Source organism: Enhydra lutris, unplaced genomic scaffold (genome assembly GCF_002288905.1).
Source record: "Enhydra lutris kenyoni isolate GAN:26980312 unplaced genomic scaffold, ASM228890v2 scaffoldscaffold37, whole genome shotgun sequence".
Taxonomy (NCBI): Eukaryota; Metazoa; Chordata; class Mammalia; order Carnivora; family Mustelidae; genus Enhydra; species Enhydra lutris.
The window spans coordinates 7,768,897-7,788,930 of NW_019154121.1; the positions used below are offsets into that span (position 1 = coordinate 7,768,897).

The window sequence follows — 20,034 nt, forward strand, 5'->3', positions numbered from 1 at the left end:
CCGGGGCTGGGCCAGCAGGTCCGTAAAGCCCAGCGGGTCTGCTGCTCGCGGGGTCCGGGGCATCCTTCAGGGGAGCAAGACATGGCCCTTGATTCCCTGGCTGAGGCTGGTTATTTCAGAAACAAGTGGTTCTGGAGATGCTGGATGCCTTATTAGAACAGCCTGTGTGGTGCCCCTTGACAACAGCGATGACTCATCTCGCTTTTCTCTCTCTCTCTTTTTTTTTTTTTTTTTCAAATAAACTTGGTATTCAGGACACAAGTATGCCAGGTCATTAGTGACCCGTAGAACTGGAGATCCACACCTTGGGCCTTCTGAACCCTAGTTATAGTCCTAAATCTGTCAGCAAGGAGGATGACCTTGGATGGGCCCTCTCTGAACCTCAGTTTCCTTTTCTCTGAAATGGGGTATAAAAACAGAACTAGACAGGAGTCAGCTTCTGAGGGAGACTGAAATCTTTTTCCTTGTGAGAGTAGATCAGACGCAGGACCTCAGCATCAGCAGATGATAAGGATACCAGGAGGCACTTAGAACAGATAAGATGCAAGAAAGACCGCAAACAGCAAAACAAAATAAACAACTAATAATAATTGGTACAAGATTTATAGAATGAATACTGTTCTCATGCAGGCCATTAGCATATGTGGCTGTCCAGCTGTTTTGACTCTACAGTTGTTAAAAATGCTTTGAAAAAACTATGTCTATCTTATCTGCAGACCTGAATTTTTTTTCTTTCGTTTTAACCTTCAAGCCTGCCCTGGAGGCTCCGCTGGGTTGGTCTTGGTGCAGCCTTACTCGGAGAACACCCCCAGGATCTCTCATTGCCATTGTACTAAAGATTTCCTTCTGTCTGACGGATACTGGGATCCTTGTACCAACACACTTCCATCGTCTTTTTCACTGTGGTTTGAGAAGTCGTGTGCCGATTCCTGTTGCATCTGGCATTTCTTCCCTGGTGTCCTTTCAAGTGAGTGTCATTCATCTGCAAACAGTTCTTTAGATGCAGCACGTTAAAAATAACTTGAAGTCATAATGTGTCCACTCCACTTAACCCCCAGACCCCAGACCTGCTGGGCAACCTCGGACTAGAACTTCTAGGTCATCTGCTGGCTCTCCTGTTTGGGTACTGAGGGGCACCCCAGAGTTGAAATGACGTGACCGGGCCAAATGGCACATTAATGAGGAAGCCATGATGCTGGAAGGGGAGGAGGATTTTTTTTTCTTTCTTTCTGTGTTTTATCACAACTTGAATGCTCCTATCCTTTTGTTCTCTTCCATTAGCTTTCAAAATCCATATTGGGTTTGACCACATCATTTTCAGTAATCCTTTTTTTGTCATTTTCTTGGAGGCTGAAGTTAGTGGTTATCTCTGAGTCCGAAGTGGTAAAATTAAGTCCTCTCCCAATATGTAAATGTGTAACTAATTAGATTGAATCTTTAGAATATCTATAGTGTTTATGTATGTGTGCTTGTCTGTGTGTGCAAGTTTTATTTTCACTTAGGGCTATAAAATTCGTGAAAATTATGAAGCTAATAATAGTTATATTTGAGGCTCTACCACTTACTAGACACTGAAGAAACAAACTATAAGTGTTACAGCTGGCTTGTGCAACTTACTGGTGATCTTTGAAACCAGATAGCCTTTGTGTAATAGTGGAAAAAGAATTCTTAGCTCTCCTACAGGGTGGTGGTAGGAAATGACATAATGTATATGAAAAGCAATGTGTAAGATGTAAAGTATCTTGTAGCCCAGGCTATATTTTAATGTAAGCACTTGGGGGTACTGGAAGCTTGAGTCTGTGAGTCTTGGTATCTGGTAGGCCTCAGTGTACCTCCTGAGCCCATCCCCTGACCTCTCTGAGCCTGTTCTCATACATAAAATCAGGATCACTGCCTTATATTAACTGAGGTCTACAGTGTGTGCTCAATGAAGGTTGGCGTTCACCCCTTTCTCTCCCCTTGCTCACAGGCCCTCCGGATAATGGGATTAATGAAGTCTTCCTATAGGAATTGTCCTCAAGGGAAAAAAAGGCTTTTGGGGTACATCTTTGTACTTATGAATAATACTTCCAGCTTTTGCCCTCCTGCCCCAGTGCTCAGTGCACATGGTAAATATTCTAGGCCCTGCCATCATCTAAAAGGAGGGAGAGCAAAACCAGGAGCTAGAAAGGACAGTCTTTGATAGAAAGTTGAAGATGGGTGGGGCTGGTTTCCCTTTGTGCATTTGGTGCCCTGTCTCCTTTTCATTCGTTTTGTTGGGCAGGGAGAAAGATACTGAGTTTGGGAGCGTTTTTAGCTGGAAGGAGGCACTGGAAGAGCCACAGTGTAAGGTGGGAGGGCAGGGTGGGCTGAGGACAGGGTGGTCTAAGGGCTGGACAGGAGATGGAAGAGTGGAATCTGACAGTACAAGTTAGAAAGGTCGATGTGAGGAAATCTTGGTTAGGTATAGGATCTGGCTGAGTTTGGGGCCAGTTTCCATCCCATCCTATAAGGCTCTCTTGTGGGTCTTTGAAGTTTTTGTGCTCCAGGCAGATTTTGACTGGTTGTGGTGGCATCATAAGTGAGTTTCCATAGTAAGTTGTATGCTGGAAAGGAAATTAAATTCCAAGAGGGTGTTTGTTGTGACTGATGCCAGAATTTCTTGGAGAATTTTATTAAGATTCCGTCAGCCCATAAAAGTACTTCTTAGTTCTCTGAAGATATTAATTAAGAAAGAGTTTTCAAAAAAATAGAAGTGTCTCCTTTGGGAGCTTTTGAAATGTAATCTTCCTAATTTTTGGAACAAATGAAGTCCAGGAAATCATAGAGCTATATGTTTTAGAAACATTTCCTCCCCAGAGTAATGTTTTCCAATTCCTTCCCTCTTCTTGCATTGTTTTGATAGTGAGTTAATTTTGGTTTCTTTCCCATTTTGGTAGCTTAATCTTTAGGTCAGTGACCTTTCGTGTGTAGATCTCTAATGAGTCTTCTTTGCCCTTGAGTTCATGGCTAGTTATTCATTATGAAGAGGTGGCAGAGCATAGGCTCCAGGACCCAGGTGGGGGACAGGTAGTCATCTCCATCATGGTTCTTGAGGAGCAAGGCTGTCTACAGCTTGGATGTAATCCTGCCAGCAGCTCTGGTTGGTCATGCTATCCTCGATGCACGGCTGTGGATGTGGGCACCTGAACACATGTGTGTCCACGTCGCCAGCCAAAGGTTAGTCTTAGTGTCCACTGTGCCCCATGTGACTCCAGTACCCACACAGGTAGAGACCTTGCCTGCTCTGTGGGGGCTGGACTCTGTCCTGTAGGCTGGGTGGTCTTCATTAGGGAGAGGGGGTCAGGTCTGTGTTTTAGAATGGGTGGTGTGGGATAGGAAGTTGGGACTGGAAAACGAGTCCATTGGAGTTCCTGGCACTGTGGAAGGGTGATGAGGGCTTGAACCGGAGACACTGACTGTGGCAGTGGTGATGGTGAATGGGGACATGTCAGGATGGATGGCGCTTTGTCCCTTTGGATGTGGGAGCTGAGAGAAGGAGGAACAAAATCCAGCCCATGCTTGTCTCTCCTCACCCCTCCCACTGTAGCTCTGATCTCCATGCAGACTCTCAGTAGACCGAAATTGCCCCTTTGGTTTCTTTCAATGGCTAGAGAAAGGTGCCCAAGTACAACCTGAGAGTGCCTTCCCCTCTCCTTGCCCATCTCCTAGCCTTATCCTTTCTTTCCAGGAGCATCTCACGGGATGGAATTTAGGTTCCTCCAAGCTCGTTTTCAGAAATGCTGGTTCAAGCATTGAGACCAAGGGAGAAGCGTCAAAGGGAAAAGGTCCCCAGAGAAGGAAGCCTCCCTGGGTTGGATTCTGTACTCCACCGCTCCCTGGTAGACTCAGTGGACCCACCAGGGGGGTGTGGTCCTTAGTTCTGGTTCTTCCCCAAGAGGTGATCTGTCTCTAGGTCGGGGTGACTTGTAGCCCCCAGTATGCAGGGGGTAGGGGGCGGTTTGGTCTGGAAATGGGAGTGGTGGTGGGTGAGCTTACAGAGCTTGCCCTGGGAGGAGATGGGACCACCCTCTCATGAAGGGTGCAGACTCTGCGCGGGGCAGTGGGGGAGGAATGGGACACCAGACTCAAGTGAAGCAGAGTCAGGGCCAGGGGACACAGTCGGTCCTGGTGGCTGGGATGTCCACATGTCCCCATCATAAGATGCTCTGTTGCCACCTCAGGGCTCTGCTGGTCTCATGCCCTCTCCCTCCTTCAGTGCTGGCCTCTGTAATAAACTTGCCTGGGCTTCCGTCTTCTGTCTTCCAGACTGCATAATCCCCATGCCCTTTAGATGGTTTCTCCTCGCTCGGCTGAGCCGGTTGATCAGGTTCTGGCTTTATTTGGGCTTTATCCTCATCTCGAGGCCCTTTATCGGACCGTCTGCTTCCACCTTCTGCAGTCAGCTGTCTCTGCTGCGAGTCACTGCAGAAGACTCTGCACCCCCACTTTCTGCTGGATGGTCACCCCTTTCCTTCCAAGATGTAAGCACTTTTCAGTGCCCTGAGAGCAACTTTCGGCCTCTCCCTCGCTGTGGACACAGGGCCTGTCGAGTTTGGCTGCTGCATTAACAGGGTGCGTGGTTCCTGGGAACATATCGGTGCCTGGGGGGTTAGTGTCTTGCCTGCTTCTCAAATGTTATGCCCTAATCCAAGCCCGTCTATTGGTTCTCCCTTTGCTTCGTGTTTAGCGGCGTGTGTATGTTTGTTTTAATTATTACTGGGAAGCAAACAAGATATCTATCAAATATTTGAATCTACAGAAGAGCTGCTGCTGGCAAGCAGAAGGAAGAAATATATATTTAGGCAGGCTATCATTGATTTCTCTCTCCTTTTCCCACGCGGTTGCTGCTTTGTTGGCAGAACATTTGATTTGTGTACTGGTTCAGTCTGGATTTCAGTCGTGAGCTAGAGAAGATGCTCGGGCCCTCTGCGTAAGTGGAGGGGCTCCAGGGAATGGCCTGGGGCTGCGGCCGGGGGGTGGTGGTCTTACCCTCCCTGCACCCCCCGCCCCCTTCCAGGAGCCTGGTGCCTGGGGCCTTTGTAGGGAGGTTGGAGCTTGGCCAGGCCGCTGCTTTGGGTTCCCTGGGAGCAGCTCTGCTGGCCTCTACTCTGCTGTTGGAAGAAGGGAGTTCTCTCAAATTTGGGTTTTCTGTTATTTTCTGGTCCTGTGGTGCTGATGGGGAGGAAGTCGTTAGCATAGTGAAGTTTGGGGCCCAGCAGGTTCGGCGTGAGTTCAGCTTCCGCAGAACTTTCACAGAAGTTTTTCTTGGCTCCCCGCCCCCCAACATTGCCCTTCTTCCCTGCCCTGCTCCCAATCCAGTCTTTCTTCTGTGACTTCGAAATTGAACTTGGGGAGACCTTGGAGTGTGGCACCAACACTTGTGCAGACAGGCGGGGCAGTTTCACACCAGAGAAAACCCGGCATTGTCGCAGCTGCTGCTTTTGTATTTGGAGTTTGGTTGCTTTTCTCCGAAACAGTATACGTAACAAGTGAGTATATGAAGCTGCTGTACCCCACCCTCCTGTTCAAGCAGTATGGAAGATCCTCTCTCCCTCAGCACCCCTACCCCACCCGCCGCAGCCCTGCTGGGGCCTCTGAAGGAACCAGTTTTCGCAGTTTGTTGCCTAGCCTGCAACCATCCGTCAGCCCATCCAGACGCAGATATGTGTTGTTTTGTTTCTTCCGTAAGCAGAAACTGATTCCACCCTATGTCCCCGTTCACTGTTTCCTCTTTTTGCCCAATATATTTTATAGAATTTTCGTGCATGTAGCTCTTCTCTCTTAATTTGTCTCATATTTGTCAACAAAGTATTGTATAGAATAGATAGATCATAATTTTATGAGTTTGGCCCGCTTTTCGCTTTTCATAGATGGGTAAACCAACTCATTGGTTTTGCTATTATGTTTTCATACATGGACAGGCTATGCACGTATGCATGTGGATCTCTAGGAGTGGAACTGCTGTGTCACAGGTCCTACACATACATACATACATACATTTATTTATTTATTTATTTATTTATTCATTCATTTATTTGACAGAGAGAGGGAGAGAATCTTAAGGCAGGCTCCATGTTGAGTGCGGAGCCCAACGCGGGGCTTGATCTCACAACCATGAGAGCATGACCTGAGCTGAAATCAAGAGTTGGATGCTTAACCAACGGAGCAGACTAGGCGCCCCAGGGTACGACATGTTTCAGCTGTTTCGGGGTGTCCCCGCCGTGTGCTCGCAAGGACCATACTGGTTTAAATTACCAGTGGCGTGTGAGGCTGCCCACTGTTCCATGGATTCACATTCTTCTGGTGAAAGAAGTGAATATGGTTAGTAAGCGTTTGATTGATTATTCGGTGAGGCCTTGAGACTCATCATTTAGTGTCTGGATCTCAGTGGCCAAGTTCGTCGTAATCTTGGAGGGTGAAGGAGACAAGCTCTCGAGGACCGAGACTCTGCTCCAGGCGGCGTGAGGGTCCTGCTACCAGGGGTGTCGTTGGGTCACTGGAAGCAGAGTCCTGCGGTTTCACATTCTCCCTGCTTTTCCCCGGAGGCTAGATACTGTAATAGAACACTTGAGTTTTGGCGTAACCTGCCAGAGTATTTCTGTGAACCTCTCCCTGAGGAGGCAAGCATGTGTAAGCAGCCTCTGGAGACCGGTGGGTCCTAGATTGTCGACGCAGGGATTCGAGGCTGGACAGCTGAACTGGGAGGACATTTAAAGATGGTGGGCTGGAAAATCAGACGTTCTTGTGTCTGGAAGAGCCTCCAGGAATATGGTAAAGCAAGATTCTTTTCCTCCAGTGGTGTGGTGGTCTCCCTCCGTCCTGGCTTGTTGTGGGACTATTATGACAGGTTGTCTCTTAGCTGGGTGCCTTGGGGAGAAGCCATGGCTTCTTAGAAGGTGTTTTGGGGGGCTGACCTGGTAGAGGAGGCTTCTAGAGGGCCCCATGATTGGGCTCACCTGGGCCGATTCTGCAGGCTGAACAGTCCAGTGGGCTTTGGGTAGCTCTGGATTCCTGCCTGACGGTGTTCTTCACCTGCCAGAGGGTAAACGGGGCCAGAGAGGAGTGATGGAGGAGTCAGCCCGGGGTGGTGTGGAAGCTCTAGGGACAGGCCAAGCCAGATTCCAGCCTGTGCTTAGCCATTTATGGCTGTGTGACTTAAGCAAAGTTCTGTTTTCTGCCTGGGCCTCAGTTTCCTCATCTGTAAACTGGGATCATATCAGTACCTACCTCACATGGTTATTGTTATGATACGGACCGTAATGTTTGTAATGCTTTCAGCATATTACCCAGTAAGTACTTGGTAAGTATGCTCTGTGTCCCTTTTCCTTAATGTTTATAAATCCATAGTGTGTATTACATGGGCTAAATATCAAAATACAAATAGTGTGGTGATTAAAGAGGGGCATCAGAAGAACAGTAGGTGACTAGAGCTAGCTTGGGATCGGTTGGGGTTGTGGGACTAAAGAAGGGGAGAAGGCAGGAAGTTTTGGTGGGAACCTTTGCAGGGGCAGGGGAGCAGGTGTTACGTTCTCTGCTCTCACCAGACCTCCTGCTGTGAAACCCCAAAGCCCCCACGATGCCGAGAAATTTTCGTGTTTTTTTTTTGTTTTTTGTTTTTTGTTTTTTTAGATAGACTGAGTGTTAGGGGATCCTTGGTACAACTTCTCCCCTTTGGTTCTGGGGAGGCTGAGTGAGGGCCTGAGAGGTGAAGTGAGTGAGGGCCTGAGAGTGAAGTGTCTTCCCCGCACCACACGGCTGGCTGTTTCAGAGGGGACATGGGGTCCAGCTCTCCTCCTCCGTGGGGTTGAGACTCTTCTCCGCCCCGCCCCCTCCCCACATGCCACATACTGCCTGTTTCCAGGTGCGGGAAAAGAGAACCTTAGAGTGTTGGTGTTCTGCCAGCGGCCCCTCCTGAGGCCCTTGTGAGGTGAGATCACTGACATTCAGAGAGATAAAGTCAGGTACAGGTCAAGATGAGGCAGGGCTGGGATTCCGACTCGGGTCGGCCTGGCTCCAATGCTCATGCTTTGACCTGCCTGGTGACGTTGCTGGTGGCACTGGCCCCCCGCTGATGTCTGTGCTGGTTCGTACCCCTGCTCACCTGTAATCGCACTGCTCTCAGGTGATGTCCACACGCGTGTGTGCACGCGTTCTTGTGAGTACGGCAAGTTCACCTGAAGTCCATCATTTGTTTGCTGCTGGTTGGTTCTGCAAACCGGAGGTCTGCCGACCGCAGGTTGAGCACGAAGAAAGCTACACCTGTGCCCTCCAAAGCAGGCCGGGCCTCTGAGGTCCAGAGGGGATAAGGGCAACTTCATTCATGGGTGAGCTTGTCTGGGGGCCTGTCAGGAACAGAGCCATCCAGCAGGGACGTGGATGGGACCTGGGCAGAAGGTGTGGGTTGTGGAGCTCAGGATACAGAGCCCTGTGACAAGGGGCTAAATCGTGTGTGTGAAAATGAACTCTGCGAACGAGACGTGGCCTGTGGTGGGAGGGATTTCAAAGCAGTATGCGGTAGGTGCCAAATGTCCGGCCCCAAATGTAGAGGCAGCAGAACGGAGATTTACTCTGGGCTCTGCAGGTCTGAGAAGTAGCACAAATGAAAACAAGGCTTGCCTACCCCTTAGAGAGCTGGTAGGCCTGGCTTCTATCCACTCTTCAGGTTGCCGGTGAGGACGCTGAGACCCGGAGTGGTAGTCCTCATTGGGGGCCAGCTGAGCCAGGGGCCCACCCTTCTTGCCCCTCCACCCACATGTGCAGGTGGCGATCACTGCATGTGACAGCTCTCCCGAGGGCTAGCATAACACTTTGCACCTGGAGGAGCTCAGTGTCATTTGTCAAATGAACAAACAAGGTCCCAATGCAGTTCTCACCCTGGCTTCTCTGTCTCTGAGCAAAGTTAGAGCATTTGCCTCTCAGTTTTGTCCTCTGCAGGATGGGTACAATACCCCTGCTTCCCTTCTAAGCTTATCTTCATTCATTCAGAATGGGCCAGACACTTTTCTCTGTCTAGGCATTTGGTACTGAACCAAAGAAGCTAAAATCCTGTTCTTCTGGGGTTTATTCTCTAGTGGGGGATGGGGCAGAGAATCAGTAGTTACAATTCATGGTCCATCCATGTATGAGTTTCCTAGGCCTGCTGTAACAAGCACCACAGACTGGCTGGCTGATGGTTCTGGAAGCTCCGAGGGGCAGTTGGAGCCCCTGGTGGCTGCGGGCAGGCCCTGGTGTCATTCGTTGATGGCAGCATAGCTCTGCTCTCTGCCTCGGTCCCCACGTGGCCTTCTCCCTGTGTCTGTGTCTACTGTGTTCCTATAAGAACACCAAGGTCATTGCCCTACGGGCTGCCATCCTCCAGTTTCCAACTGTGGTCATGTTCTGAGGTCCCAGGTGGACATGGATTTTGGGGGGGACACTCTTTAGCCCAGAACACTATGCTGAGTGGTGATGACTGCTGAAAAGCAGGGGGTGTGCAGAGGACAGAAGGTAGGGTGGGGAGGTGTGGATCAGGCAGGCCTTGTTGAGAAGGAGGGGTTTGAGCCTCCCTGTGGAGAAGTGGGGGGCAGGGGCTGTGGCATGGAGGGGCAGCAGAGGCTTTGAGGTGGGTGTGTGCCCCTGCCAGGATAGCTTGGGGCCCGTGTGGCTGAAGTCCTGTGTGTGCACGTGCATGTGAGATCAGGAGAGCATGAGGGCTGGGAGATAAGTGAGGGCATCTGGGATGGCCTGGTAGCTCTTTGCCAGCTTTTATGAGGACTCTGGACTTTTGCTCTGTTGGGGTGGGAGCCGCCGTCGTGGCTGTGAGCACGAACCGAAGCGGGTCTGGCAGTGCCCCGCTCAGCTTGGGATCTTTCCAGATTCAGACGGCCGTCGCAGGACGGTGTGTGCGCACCCAGAGAGGAGCCCCTCTTTCTCTGTACTTTCTTTTTGAAGTGTGAGTGCTCTGGTGACCCTTGATCCACTGCCCTTACCTGTCCTCTGTCCTTTGAGATGTCTCGACCCACCCACTTCCCCACACTGAAACCACAAGCATATTAGAAGAGAAAGTAGCCAGACCAGGCTCGGGGTGGCTGGGAGTGCCAGGAAACTCGTGTGGGTCAGGCCTGCTGGGAGCTGCTTTTTCTCCTCTAGCCCGAGGCCTGCCTGGTGCGTGCTAGGCCTCCGTGAAGGTGTTTATCACCCCGCAGATTTAGAAAATGCTGAGGTCAGTGTGTGAGCTCAATGTGTTTAGCTCCCCCGATCCTTCCACGGATAAAGTCACTACGCTGTGAAAAGAGTCGAGTCAGCTCCCTTGGGCAGCAGGCCACATTTGGCCTTGAAAATACAGGGCAGGGAGGCATGCCCAGAAGGACCTGTGGAGAGCCCGAGGGAGCTATGCCCTTGCCAGGGGCCTGGGACCTGCGGTCTCTGCTGCCCGCGCTGTGACTGTTCTTTTTGCCCTAGAACCAGTGAGGACTGCCATCTGAGTATCACTGAAGAGGAACTCCAGGCAGTGGCGAGTCTTCAACATGCCCAGCCTGGGGGCCCGAGGCCTGTGCCGAATCTGTTTGCTGGGTGGCTGGGGGAATCATACTTCGGATTCTTGGCGTCAGAGCTGAAGGGAAATCTCTTTATCTGGCTGACATTTAATTTCCTCTTTGGGCCTCAGGAGGAAAGGACCAGGCACGTTTGTGATTAGGGCCCCAGAGAAGTGGGCTGTGGGCGGGCTTGTTGTCAGGCCCTCCTCCCTGCCTCCACCTGGTCGGGGAGTGCCAGGAGCGGCCCACTCAGGGAGGTTATCTGGGAGGCCACTGGCCCCGTCACCCCCCTGCGAAAGCAGCACTTGTGAAGAGAACTCTGTGTGAGCAGAGATGGAAATAGAATCCCCCAGGGCAGGGAGCAGCTGCTCTCCTGGAGGATTCCAGAAGTTGCCTTTGGGCACCACTCACGTGTTTCCCCTGTCGCCTCCCCCCACCTCAACAAAACGTACACCCAGACACAATCAAAGTTGTGAGGTCTATTCTTGGCCAGAAAATGAACACTAACAAGGTGTTCGGTGAGATTATAATTCTTCCTTCAGAGTTATTTCTTGAGAAGTTTCCCCTCACACATCAAAAGCACTTCCTGAGAGGAGCTGCCTTTTAAATGGTGCAGCCGTCTCTGCCAGACTCTACGGGAAGTTTTGACTCAGGTAGCACCCCCAGAGAGTCTGGAGTCTGGCCTTGTGAGAGGCAGAAGCCTTGCCGGAGAGTGGGAGCCACACAGGCTGCTCCCACGGAATAGCTTCCTTGTCCTGTGGCCCTGGGATGGGGGTGGAGGGGGCATTATCTCTGCGCTGACTTGTGTCAAGCATGCAGTCAATAAATATTTGTTGACGGGCAGGATCTACTGGATGCAGGCCCTGACCTCTTTTGCTGGGCCCTGAGCAGGCAGCAGCAATGCTGTGAGTTTGCCCACGGCCCTGAGAGCTCCGTCTCCTAGGACTGGTCTCCTTGCTATGGCCTTGGGGACATCACGGCTTCCTTGGGCCTCACTTGCCTCATCTTTTGCCTGACGGTTGGATGAAATGGTTGGAATGAGTGTCTCCCTTCTTGGTTCTCCTCCCCGGATGCCTTCCCACCTCACCCGCCCCCTGGGATGCAGGGGTCCTGGGGTGATTGGCCCGCACCATCTCTCCTGGTCACAGTAAGAGCTCCTTGGGGGCACCAAGAACAGGAGCTCTTTGTCCCTCTGAGCCTGACACATGCGGGCCTTCCACAGAGCTCCCGTGTGGCCTTCGGGCTGCTTGGCCAGCACCCCGCCCCCCTGAGTGCGGACTTTCTGGGTGAACTTTGATGGAGAGAGGAAGAACAGGTGGCAGGGGATTTGGCATAAATGTCTCTCCTGGCTCTGGAAGAAGGCGTCTCCAGTCATTCAATGTGAGTTCCTCGTTCCTGTCTCAAGTTTCATGCAACTTTGTAGCCCTGCCTTGAACAAAGCCCCTTTATTTCCGGATATCATGGTGAGAATTATTTTTGTGATTACTGATAAGGCAGAAAAGAATGGGTCCTGACTATAGAATTCTGTAAATTTTACATTCCAAATTTAAGAAATGTCCATGCATAGGAGAAATACTATAAAGAACTTTATCTTGGAGATTATCACTGGAGTTCGGAATAACTGGAAAATTTTCGAATGTATTGTCTTTATAATAGAAACTATTAAAATTACTGTAAATAATAAATAGACTAGGATTTAATATGTGATAGACACTGTAAGAAGTTGCCACTCTATCTTATTTAATCCTCACTAGGAATCTATAAGATTCTTTTTTAAAAAAACAAATGTTAACCTATTTTTTAAATTGTGGTAGAATATATATAACATGAAATTTACCTTTTTACCAACTTTTAAATATATAGTCCTGCGGTGTTAAGTACATTCTCTGTGGGATCCCTTTTTTTAGCTCCTCAATTTTATAAATGAGGAAGCTAAAACTGGAAAAACCAAGTTGCTTACCTCAAATCACAGAGACTGAGTAGTTCCAGAGACAGGATTTGAACTTAGGACCTGGAGACTCAGTGCTCTGGGATTTCTGGCTAGTGGTTGTTGGGATCTGTGGTCACTTACTTACCCTGCCCCGTGCTCACCACTTGACTGCAGAAAGCCGGCTCACTCATGTGGGTCTCTCTGGAAGTCCTAGGGTTGAGTTCTTCATGTCCGTCATGGAAGTGGCTGGTCAGCTTGGCTCAGCATACATGTGGCTGACGCAGGTGCCAGGGTTGTTGAAGGCTGAAGCATGTGAGCCACTGTATCGGGTAGGGCTGGGTGTTAGACTTCTTCCAGAAGGTGCACAGAGTGGGATGCTCTGGAAAGAGCAGTGGCTTGGGGCTCAGCTGCCTGGTTCATCCAGTCTACACTTGGGAGTTTGAAGGTCTGTGCCTTAGGACTAATGTCACCCTGTGGTCGACATACCTTGACCTCAGTTTCCTCATTTCTAAGTGGGTAGTAAAAATGCTTATTCTGCTTGCCTTCCACGATCGTCGATGGTGACAGGTTGGGATGTGGGGAAAGTGCTAAGTCAAGTAGGGCACTATCAGGCAAGTTTCGAGGGCAGGAATTTTGGTCATGCTGTGGCAGAGAGGGGTGGCTGGGGCTGACCGCGGAGATCTGAGGAGGATGGATATGAAGGTGAAGAGTAGCGGGTTTCGCTTTGACCATCACCTTGTTTCCTCCACTATGGCTTAGTTGGTGAAGAATTCCATTGTTGGCTTAGTACTGTAGGTTGGGATGCTCTGAGATTTTCTAGAATGTGTGTCTCTCTCAAGGTCTTCGGATTTGCCCTCCCCAAGGCTCACATCTCCCTGCAATGAACTGTCCTGCTGGAGATCATTTTGTAGCCATGTGATCATTGAAAGTACACAGCAGCTTTCTCTGGGCTTGTCTCTCTTCCTTGTCTTTATAGCAGACACCGAGTCTGTGACCTTGAGCAGCCCATGATATGAGCAGGCTATGATCCTGAGGTCGCATTGGTGGTAAAGGGGAAGGAGCTCACCTTCTCATGATGGAAGGAGTGCTCGTTCTCCCCACGTGAAGACACTGTGCAGGACCCTGGACACAATCTCAAGATAAAGCAGGTGGGGACTTAATCCCCCAAAAGCCCCTGTTTATGGGAAAGATGCACATAGGACAGTTACGAGGGCAAGGATATGTGGCTTGACAAGTGACTGTTGGGAGAAGTGTAGCCTTTGGTCTAAACGAATGAAAATGCATTGCTGGTGTGGGCCAGAGGTGAGGAGATGTTAGTGGGACATCTTGACTAGCATTTCTCTCTCGCCACCCCCCAGATGGTCTTTTGAGTCATTGCTCTTTCTGTGCACATTTCACGTGACAGGAAAGCCAAGGGGCTGTGCAGGGTCTGCTAAGTCAGTGGCCCCGTCTCTCCCTCCACTTGTTTCTGGCTTTGAGCATGGTACTCGAAGACTAAGTAGGTCATGGGTATCTATTTTGAACCGCGTGTGGCTGGGCTGTATGGCCATTTAATTTCCGGATCAAATCCTGTTGGACTTGTTTGTCCAGGAGGTTGGCAGCGAGCGCTCTCTGGTTGGTCGTGTGGTGTATTTATAACGTGTGAAGAGTCTGGAGGTAACGAGATCTTCCACTTCTCTATTCCTGCAGGAGAGCCATCGATGAAGAGGTTTCAAAAACTTCAGAGGCCGCGGGCGTGCAGTTGTTTTCCACCCCGCTTCTTTGAATTCTCTGAAAATCGTTGATCCTCACTAACTTCATGTAAACCTTTTTCTTTTAAGAAATCCAGTTTAATTGGGGGCACGTGGGTGGGTGAAGCGGCTGCCTTCGGCTTAGGTCATGATCTCAGGGTCCTGGGATCGAGCCCTGCATCGGGCTCCCTGCTCAGGGAGGAGCCTGCTTCCCCCTCTGCCTCTGCCCCTCCCCCTGCTTGTGCTGTCCTTCTTTCTCTCTCACACACAAATAAATAAATAAAAACTTTTAAAAAAAATCCAAAATAATTTTTACCCAGTGTTAGTTGACTTCTGCTTATGTTACTAATGGCAGCCAGTTGCCAATTTAATGTGTGCTGAACCTTTGGCGTACATTTACCTCATTGAATCCTCATCACCACCTTGAAAAATGGACATTATTGTGTCCCTTCCCCAGGTGAAGGAAGAATCAAAGTGATGCTGTAATGTGCTCATAGCCCAAGCATGTAAGTAGCAAGGCCAGAGACTTGCCCTCCATGTCTCCTGACCAGAGCCCGGCCCTTGGTACCACACCACCCTGGTCTCGGGAGCCCTGTGGCCAGAAGATATCCCCAGCTGGGGGCAGCGGGGGGAGGTTCCGGGCCTGTTCAGAGGCGAGGTGTGCCCTCCCAGCTGCGGGTGTTGGGGATACAGGCCCCCCCAACCCAAAACCACTTCCATGCGGAGCTGGAGTTCTGTGTTAGGTTGTCACTCGGATGTCACTGGACCCCAGAATTCTTGGATTTTACTCTTCATTGTTCCCGTTTCCCTCTTTTTCTCGGGTGTTCTTGCCTGAGGCCTTGGGTGAGTGCGGCGAGATGGTGAGCTCCACTAGGTCACGCAGGTGGTAACGGAGTCTTCTAACCTCCTCGTCTATGTGTCCCGGCTGTGGACTCGAATATTTCTCCATCTTCAGTATTCCACGCTTTCTCTATGTTCTGGAGGAGTAAACACAAGCTTTTGGAGGTAGTATTTGCTGTGTCTTTCTCTCTGGTGTCTTCCCCTCTAAGCTCCTCGCAGAGTCCTGGCAATAATGCTGCTGCCTGTGGCCGTTTCTCTTTGCTGGCATGTAAATATATATGTTTAGGTGCTTTGCAGAGGCATCGCCTCCCTGAGTATCCCCAGCAAGACATCGTCCCCCCACTTTATGGACAGGGATTCTCAAGGGATGCCACAGACCTGAGACTTTCAGGCAGCACACCCCATAGCTTCCTCTGAAAGTTTCTTAGAAAACGTCAGAGGAGGTGTTTATTTAAAATCAGGTGTGGGGGTGCCTGGGTGGCTCCGTCATTAAGCGTCTGCCTTCAGCGCAGGTCATGATCCCAGCATCCTGGGATTGAGCCCCACATCAGGCTCCTTGCTTGGCAGGAAGCCTGCTTCTCCCTCTCCCACTCCTGCTTGTGTTCCAGCTCTTGCTGTGTCTCTCTCTGTCAAATAAATACATAAAATCTTAAAAAAAAAAAAAAATCAGATGTGTTTGGAAAGTGAGAGAACCCCCTCTTGCAGTGCTGTCCCTGCAAGCTGGTTCCCAGTGGGTCTCCCTGTCAGGAGTGTCTGGACCCATCCTGGTGTCCCTCCCAGCCTTTCCCTGGATTTTCACTTAATCTGAGTCTGTATCCTGGAAATCGGGGTGGACTGACACCAAAAAGATGTAAATGAGACAATGTACATAAAAATCCCTCGGGACTCAGTGAATGGATTATTACTTTCTATCTATCCCTCCGGACTCAGTGAATGGATTATTACTTTCTATCTTTAACCCATTGTGATGGGGAGCTGCCACAGATCCCAGCTCCAGAAGTAGAGGCCTGAGAAACTCCCCTCCCCACTCCTCACCACCTCGGAGCTTTAGTAATTGACATTTCCTGCAAGCAACCCCCCCCCCCGCCCCCCGCAAAGTGAGGAGAGGACGAAGCATAAGGAACCATAAAGAACCCTTATTTGAATTTTCCAAGATTTTCCCATTCTTTTTGGTTTTGGGGAATGGTAGTGGCGTGTGGTTCATTTTCTGGGAACCAGAGCTCTGGGAAGTCCATGTTGACTACAGAGCCACTCTCGAGTGCCCAGGCGCATTTAAAAAAATGAAGAAGTGCGGAAACAGGATTTAGAAACAAGTATTTTAGCTGTGCGCATTGCACACATCAGTACTTTTAGTATACACACATACAGTGACTATATGATTATCTAAATTTGACGGCTTCTGGCCTTGCCTCTTAGAAGGCCTACATAGGCACCTAGCGGACTCAGCCTTAACGTTTCTGAAGACCTCATGGGAGGCCTTCCATCCTCCCCACCCACTCCTTGTGTGAGTCTAGGCAAGTATAGGGCAAATTCCAGAGGAACCAGGCAGGCACCTCGTGATTTTCGATCTTTGGGGATTCTAATTCTGCGTATTCGCCATGTGATGTGGAGCAATTCACCTGCCTTCCAGCCTCCGGGAGCTGCAGTCCCGTCAGGGAGACAGACCCAGAGTCCTGGCATTCCTAGCATTGCTGTGCGTGCCCAAGAGGAGTCTTGGGCCGTTGATTTTGCAGAGTTGGCCCTGAACCACCAGGGGGCGCTGGGAGCCGCGAGGGGCGAGGGAGGCTCAAAGTCCCGGATAGGCGCTTTGTAATAAGCCCCGTGTGAGCGGCGGTCTCTCCTGAGGCCAAGATCTGGAGGAGTCACCCAGCCAACCGGCAGGCTAGTCAGCCCAGGTTCCTGGCCCTCCACTAATCTGATAGAGGCCCACCTCTGCCCAATGACATAGCCAGCCATACAAACTTAATTAACCTGACAGCCCTAGAAACTTAAATTAGATCTAAGAAAGAACTTCCTCACTTTTTTTTTTTTTTAAATTAGAGCTAAAATGGGGCATTCTAGAACAGAGCTTTTCAAGCTATCATCCATGATCCTTAGTCACACAATCAATTTAGTGGGTTGACACATAAAGAAAAGGAAAGGAAAGGGACAGAGTAAAAACTATCAGTACATCACAGATGGTAAGGCTGATAATGCGTGTTTGCCCTAGATCACGATGGAAATACATTTCTGCCTGTGGGTCATGGTCAAAAATGTCCTAGAAACACAGGGATTATAGTTTAGATAATTATAGGTTAGATTGTAAGGTGTTAGGGGGCAGGGGTCTGTTTTTCTTTTTATGTTCCCTGCATCTTTTTTTTTTTTTTTAAGATTTTATTTATTTGTTTGACAGAGAGCACAAGTAGGGGGAGAAGCAGAGGGAGAGGGAGAAGTAGGGTCCTCACTGAGCAGGGAGCCCAACGTGGGACTTGATCCCAGCACACTGGGATTATGACCTGAGCCAAAGGCAGCCTGTTAACGGACTGAGCCACCCAGGTGCCCATGTTCCCTGCGTCCTTAACCCAGTGCTGAGTATGTGGTTGGTCCATCAGTCTGTCTGAGAGCACTTACTTTATTTCTCCCTCCTTCTTCAGACTGGAGGAAGTCAGAACCCACCCTGCACTGTCCTCACCAGGAGACAAGGGAGGTGGTATTTCTCTCGTGCTTTGCATGTGAAGAAAAAGGCAGACACCAGGAGTGGGATAGTTGAGAGCTTGACTCTGAAGTCTGAGGAAGCTGGGTTTGCATTCTGGGTGTGCAGTGTCCAGGCACGTGGCTTTGGACAATTTCTTTAACCCTCCTTAGCTTCACTGTCTCCATCTTTAAGCTTGGCGTGATCAGGGCACCTGCCTCCGAGGTCTCGTGAGGATGAGGCGAGAGAACGCGAGTTCGCAGCCTCTAACACAGGGTTTGACATCTGATAAGCGGTTTGGAAGCATTGTCACTGCTCTTGTTCTTACAGTGACTGTTAAGAGAGACACAGTGACTCACATCGGGTCCACCGTGGGAAGCTGCTGCTGGAGCTGCAGTTCTGTGATGGCTGTAGATCTTGAACTGCACTGGAAGGCTGAGCCCGTGGCTGTCGTGTGGGGAAGGGAAGTGGCTGGTGCAGGGCGAGCAGGTGTCTGAGCACAGGGAGATGGTCTGGTTTCATGATTTAGAGAAAACAGAGCATTTTCTAGGTGCAATGAGATAGGACTATCCCTGTGGCATCTGAGAATGGAAATGGCATTGCTTAGAAAAAGCTGGGTGCTTTTTATTTAATCAGCAACAGTTTCAATTTAATGTCACAGGTCTTTGTTGTTGTTTGTTGTAACTACGTGTACGCATGCGTGTTCCCGCACACACATGCACACACACACAGAAGGAACTATTCTCTGCAGTGGAACTTAGCCATGTATAGGATTAAATTGGTGCTCTTGTGTCTAGTCGTTGTGGCACTTTTCAGTGAAAGCACTAAGATCTGGTAAATCCTGATTTCTGAAACCGCCAACAGGGCCCAGCAATGCCAGTGCCCAGTCAGAATTAACTGTAGGAAAGTAAATACGTGATGTTTTGAAGACACTGGGCAAAACCCCAGGGCGCCTTGGTTGGAGCATTAGCCCTGCTTTTCAAGTCCAAGTCTGTTCCTACCATCGCGTAGCCTGGGGAGTTGTGACCTGTCTTTCTGCCCCAGAGTTAAAACATTTTTGTCCTTTGTATTCCTTAGTGCTGATTTTGAATCTTGGGAGGGAAGGGTAGTAGACGCTAAGTATTATTCAATGATAGGAAGCTTTAGGTGTATATTTTAGTCAGAAATGTGACTTTCTCCCTGGTTTGGATACAGTCAAGTACATAGTTAAGAGCACAGACTTCATTCAGCTAGACCTACATCTCCAGCCACGCTTTACTGCTCTTTCCCCCCTTTATTTTTCCCAGCTTTATTGAGATAGAATTAACAAATCAAGAGCATGTCTATCGGGAATCCAGTGTGAAGATTTCACTACATTGTGAAGTGATTACCACAATCCAGTTAAGTAGCACCCATCAGCTCACCCGTAGTTACTACTTTTTGTGTGTGTGGTGAGAACACTTACGAGCCACTCTTGGCAGATTTCAACTATATTATACAGTATTATTAACTATAGTCACCGGGCTGTACTTTAGACCCTGAGAATCATTCATCTTAAATTGTTCTCTGTCACCATCATCTCCCCATTCAGCCTGCCCCTCAGGTCCTGGCCAGCGCCATTCTACCCTCCACTTTCTATGACTTTGACGTTTTTTAGATCCCACGTGTAAGAGAGATCGTACGTTAAGTCTTTTTCTGTGTCTGGCTTCTTTCACTTGGTATAATACCCTCCAGCTTCATCCCTGTTGTCCCAGATCTGCCTGTGCTGTGTGACTTAAGGCAAGTAGCTTCACCTGTCTGCATTCCACCTGTGAAATGGGCTAATAACAGTGCCAGTGCCTGCAAGTCTGTGGAATGTTTGCGTGTGAACTCTAAAGCACGTGGGAACCATCGTTGTGGACACGAGCACTAATATTATCAGTGGAAGGTCTTCCAGGAGGCCTGGCTTGGCCATTTTTAATAACTGATCTTGGGTATGTTGCCAAACCTAAGTATTATTTTCTCTGAAACAAGGGAGAGGCCCAGATGCTTTAGACTCCTTCTAGCTCAACTGCTCTGCATTGTGTGTTCTCTTTCTTCTGAGAACAGGACATGTGTTGTTGGCTGTCAGAGGTCCGGGAAGGGGGGCGCAGGGGTCATGGTGGTGGGGAGATCCCACTTTCTGTTAAGGACCTGTAGCCCTCGGCCTGATCGCTGTTGCTTGTCGTAACCTTTGTTTCTCTTTCTTTGATTTTATATTCTCCGTGGACCTCCCTTTCCCTAGCCTCTGCCAAACAACTCCAGGCTTTTCTATGTTCTTTCTAGTGGATTCAGAGCAGAGGTATGCCTGGTAGGCCTGAGTGAAGTCTC

At 49.6% G+C, this 20,034-nt stretch overlaps 1 protein-coding gene across 1 annotated transcript in view; it reads left to right on the forward strand.

Moving 5' to 3' along the window:
- The first annotated feature begins 805 nt into the window (after positions 1–805).
- Positions 806–20,034, forward strand: part of LOC111154478 (single-pass membrane protein with coiled-coil domains 4) — a 57,600-nt gene continuing 38,371 nt past the window's right edge. The window contains exon 1 of the mRNA XM_022514091.1: positions 806–967. The gene's annotated coding sequence lies outside the window, so the exon portion shown is untranslated. The remainder of the gene's footprint in view (positions 968–20,034) is intronic.